This window comes from Erinaceus europaeus, chromosome 18 (genome assembly GCF_950295315.1).
Source record: "Erinaceus europaeus chromosome 18, mEriEur2.1, whole genome shotgun sequence".
In the NCBI taxonomy this organism is placed as follows: Eukaryota; Metazoa; Chordata; class Mammalia; order Eulipotyphla; family Erinaceidae; genus Erinaceus; species Erinaceus europaeus.
In genome coordinates, this window is record NC_080179.1 from 43,770,717 (window position 1) to 43,775,907 (window position 5,191).

At 47.9% G+C, this 5,191-nt stretch overlaps 1 long non-coding RNA gene across 1 annotated transcript in view; it reads left to right on the forward strand.

Annotated features, from left to right (window-relative positions):
- The first annotated feature begins 1,258 nt into the window (after window positions 1-1,258).
- LOC132534322 (uncharacterized) overlaps window positions 1,259-5,191 on the forward strand; it is a 45,446-nt gene continuing 41,513 nt past the window's right edge. The window contains exon 1 of the long non-coding RNA XR_009546045.1: window positions 1,259-1,350. This is a non-coding gene — a long non-coding RNA (uncharacterized LOC132534322). The remainder of the gene's footprint in view (window positions 1,351-5,191) is intronic.

Here is a 5,191-nt window from a genome sequence, read left to right on the forward strand (position 1 = left end):
AGGGAAGACGGGCAGAAGAAGTGGGGGGCAGTGGAAGGAAGAAATGCCAGGCTGACCATTCTTAGCTGGGGAGGAGGGCGCCCTGACTCGTTCTGGAGCTACAGGAGGGCTCTTAAAGGTCAACGTTCCCCCTGGTCTCTTCTTCTTTATTCTTTTAATATTTATTTATTTATGTATTTATTTATTTATTATTGGATAGAGATAGAGAGAAATTGAGAGGAGAGAGGGAGACAGAGAGGGATAGAGACAGATACACTTGCAGCCTTATTTCACCACTCATGAAGCTTCCCCCCACACACACACCTGCAGTGGGGACCAGGGGCTTGAACCTGGGTCCTTGCACTCTGTACTTACTGTGTGCACTTAACCAGGTGCACCACCACCTGGCCCCCCTCCTTCTTATTTCTTTTTAATTTTTTAAATTAAAAAAAAATGTATTGGATAAGAACAGCCAGAAATCAAGAGGGAAGGAGGTGACAGAGAGGAAGAGAAAAAGAGAGACACCTATAGCACTGCTTCACCACTTGCAAACCTATCCCTCTGCAGGTGGGGACCGGGGGCTCGAACCTGCGTCCTTGAGCATTGTAATACATGTGCTCAACCAGCTACACCACCACCCAGCCCCTTACCTCCTTCTTATTTCTATGGACCAGGAAAGCAAGTGTGGCTAAAGGTTCCTTGTCTCTTGGGTGGAGGTGATAGCAAAATGGTTATGCAAAAGCCTCTCATGCCTGAGGAAGCATAGTCCCAGGTTCAGTCCCCAGTACTGTCATACACTAAAGGTGAGCAGTGTTCTGGTTTAAAACAGTTTTTTTTTAAATTTTTATTTATAACAAGGAAACACCGACAAAACCGTAATTTCCCTTGTTCCAAAGGGCTTTCTTTCTTTCTCTCTCTCTCTCTCTTTCTCTCTCTCTTTCTTTCTTTCTTTCTTTCTCTCTCTCTCTCTCTCTCTCTCTCTCTCTCTGGTCTTTATAAAAAACATCCTCTGCTGTTGCTTTTTCTGGCATAACTGAGTAAAAGCTGTTTATTAACCCAGGGATCCTTGTACAGAAGGGTGAGAAGCAGTTGGGGCAGGGGCTAAGCTGGGCCCCATTCCTAGAGAGAAAACAAACGTGTTCAGGGTGGCGGAAGGATGGGACTATTTTTCTCCGGCTGGGGGAGCCTCAGGAGCCCGGGGGAGTGTGGGCGGGCCAGAGGCTAATGGCTACATGTTTTCTGGGTGGAGGGCTGCGGGTGCAGTAGCCATGAGCATTGCAGTGCTGGTTTTCACTTTGCTTCTTCTCTGAGCCAGGGTGCTACCTGCCCTCTGTGAGGGAGTAGTGAGCTCTGCTTCCAGTAGCTGCAGGGGTAAGCATAAAGGCATGGAAGCATATCTGGCTGGTAGTAGACACTTTGCAAAGAACTGAGAAGTAAGGGCCTGAGGCTGCTGGGAGGCTGGAGAGCCAGGAGAGGGGCCTAACGGTTTGTGTTCTTTGTTCAGGACTCAAGGTTGTTCCGAAGGTTGGCACGGAGTCCTGAGATATTAATGACATGTGCATTGCAAGAAGCAAATCTGCACTTCTGCGTGCCCACTGGTTTACTGAGCACCTTTGGGTTGTACGTCTCCTGCGATATCTGAGCAGGGTATTCCCCTCACATCCCAAGCTCCCTGGGTGGAGGTCAGTTCTAATTCCTTTCTGGGTCATTGGTGGCTCTCAGCAGAATGGGGGGTGTTCATTGGGGTACCTACACCTCTTAGGCAAGTGCTTGATTGCTTCAAAGGTAGCTTGACTTTTTAAAAAATTAATTAATTAACTAATTTTCCCTTTGTTGCCCTTGTTTTTTATTGTTGTTGTTATTGATGCCATTGTTGTTAGATAGGAGAGAGAGAAATGGAGAGAGGAGGGGAAGACAGAGAGGGGGAGAGAAAGCTAGACACCTGCAGACCTGCTTCACTGTTTGTGAAGCGACTCTCCTGCAGGTGGGGAGCCGGGGGCTCGAACCGGGATTCTTACGCTCGTCCTTTCGCTTTGCACCACGTAAGCTTAACCTGCTGCGCTATCGGCAGACTCCCTTGACTATTTTTTTAAAGATTACCTTTAATAGTCTAACTTTTCTTTTTTAAAATTTTTTACTATATTTATTTATTTATTGGTTAGAGACAGCCAGAAACCGAGAGGGAGGGGGAGATAGAGAAGGAGAGAGACAGGGGGACACCACTTGTGAGGCTATCACCCTGCAGGTGGAGATCAGGGGCTCGAACCCAGGTCCTTATGCACTGTAACATGTGTACTCAACCAGGAACACTCCAGCCCCTGCTTTTTTTTAGTGTTTGTTTATTATTGTTATTATTATTTTATTGCCACCAGTGTTAGCACTGGAACTTGGCAGCTGCAATACAAATCTGCTGCTCCTGGTGGCCACGTTCCATCCCTTTTTGCTAGGATAGAGAGAGACTAAGAGGGGAGGTGGAGACAGAGAGGAAGAAAGAGACACCTGCAGCCCAGCTTCACCACTCGCAAAGCTTCCCCCCTGTGGGTGGGGACTGGAGGCTTGAACCTGGTTCCTTGCTCATGGTAATGTGTGCACTGAGGTGAATGTGCTACTGCCTCGTCTGGATGATTCTTTACTTCATCCCCCTCCCAACATTAAGGGAATGTCTTTGGCTTAATGATTTCAAAAACACAGAGTAGTATGAAGGAGTCACACAGTAATCCAACAAAAACTTCTTTTCTTTTCTTCCTTCCTTTCTTTCTTTCTTTCTTTCTCTCTTTCTTTCTTTTGTTCTTTCTTTTTCTTTTCTTTTCTTTCTTGCTTCTAGCCTTTGTGTTGGCACTACAAATTCACTGCTTCTTGCAGCCAGTTTTTTTCATTTTATTGCATAGGACAGAGATAAATTGAGAGTGGAGAGGGAGGTTGAGAGGGAGAGAGAAAGAGAGACACCTGCTTTGCAGCTTGTGAAGCTTCCCCCCTGCAGGTGAGGAGCTGGGCCTCAAACCAGGATCCTGCTCGTGTCCTTGAACTTAGTACTATGTGTGCTTAACCAGGTGTGCCACCACCCAGCCCCCCAAATCCTGTAGTTAGTCTATCTATCTGTTGTTGTTGTTGTTATTATTATTATTATCATCTATTTTTACCAGAGCACAGCTCAGCTCTGGCTTCTGGTGGTGTTGGGGATTGAACCTGGGACCTTTGGTACGTCAGGCATGAAAGGTTTTTTGCATAACCACTATGCTATCTCCCCAGCCCTAGTCTTTTTTTTTAGAGAGATAGAGAGAGAAATTGAGAGGGAAGGGGAGATAGAGAGGGTGAGAGACAGAAAGACACCACCTCACCTCTACAGTATATTTTTAACACACAGGCACTGCCTCTCATCTCCCCTTGACTGTGTCTGGGAGACACACCAGGAACCCAGTGTCCCTTCCATCCTGGCCCTTTGCCTCCTTTCCCAGAGTCCTTTGCTTCAGTGCAATCCACCACACCCAAGTTTTCACCTTATGCCCTCTCTTACTGCCCTTTATTCTTAAGTTCCACCTTGAGTGTGATCATTCAGTCCTGGTTTTTCTCTTCCTGGCTTGTCTCACTCAACACAATCAATGCCTTCAAGTTCTGGAAAGCAGCTATGCTTACCTCTACACCACCAACGTCAGATCCAATGCCTTTAAGTTCTGACCATGATAAAGCAAAGGGTGGTAATGTAAGTTGGTCCGACCCCTAAGGAAAACAGTGGCAATTCATTAGATTTGTAGAAATGAACTTAAGACCCAGCCATTCCCTTTCTAGGGAATTACACAGGAAAAGCACAAAAAAAACATATTTAAACAGAGTCGAGAGCAGAACCCTTGACCCAGCAATGAATGAGCACTTGCAGGGGGCCCTGACCTCCACCAGCTCTTTGGGGTCACAGCCTAGGAGTTCCAGCTTCTCCCATAACCAGTGTCGTTGGGGGGGGGGGGGAGTGTCTTCCTTTCTCTGTGCTGCCAGCCAGCCAGCACACTGCAGACTAGAACTGAGTGCTTGTCTCCCAGAATGCCCCAGGGTGTGAACACAGAAACCAGCTAGCAGCTTAGATCCAGATTTCAGAGGCTCTGTGACTCTTGGTGGAGGGCTATTCAACAGAGGGAGGCAGAGAAGAGCCTGTGGCCCACTGACGGTGGTGACCAAGCAGTAGAGATGGACTGTGCAGCTGCTTGGTGTCCTGTGACCCTGAGATCAAGCCCGAGAACTCCAAGCCGGGGCTCCTGGACAGTAAGACCCGTTGCATGATGGAAAGGGTGCTACATGACTAGAGACCAAAGTCCCTGGCAGGAGCAGCAGAGAGATAGACGGGCTCCCTGAAGAGGGTGCAGGCCTCACCATGTGTGTGATCCAGGTTTGAACCCTTAGGCTCACTTAGGAGGTGTGAAGGCATCAGGGCACAGACACTCAGTGCTGTATCTCATGCTGCACCTCTCTCCCTGTCCCTGTCCCTGTCCCTGTCCCTCTCTCTTTTTGAATTTATTTATACTGGATAGAGACAGAAAATGAAGGGGGGAGATATGGAAGGAAAGAGACAGAGACATCTGCAGCCAGCCGGGCTTCACCACTCGTGAAGCTTTCCCACTGCAGGTGGAGACCAAGGCTTGAACCTGGGTCCTTGCTCACTGTAATGTGTGTGCTTGACCGGCTGCACCACTGCCTGCTCCCTCTCCCCCTTTGAATGAAAAAGCTTCTCACTCAGACTGGTGAAATCATGCATTTCATGCAGAAGAGGTATGAATTCCCAGGGAACACTATGACACGCATCCCGAACTCCCAGGGAACACTATGACATGCATCCCGAGAGGGCAGTAGGAATAGCAGTTGTGGCTTAAGGCTGCTAGGCTTAAGGCTGCTAGGCTTCTAGCATAGTTGTGCCTGGGCTAGAAGCAGGAATCTTCATAGGCAAGAGAAAACCAAAGAAAAGAAAATCTCAAAGTGTATTCCAGTCCACCTGTCCTGAATTAAAAAAAAAAAAATACAAAAACCAAAACACTAGTCCCAGTCATTTGGTGTCTTGTGGCCAAGCAAAGTGGCCACGTGACTCGAGCCTTCTCTTTGCACAGTCTTTCTTACCTGTTCCCCCACCTCCACCAGCCACAGACAGCCCACTGTGCCCAGGGGAACAAAGGCCCAGGGAGGGAACAAAAGGCTGGCAGTCCAAGACTTTCCTGATGCTGAGAGTCAAATT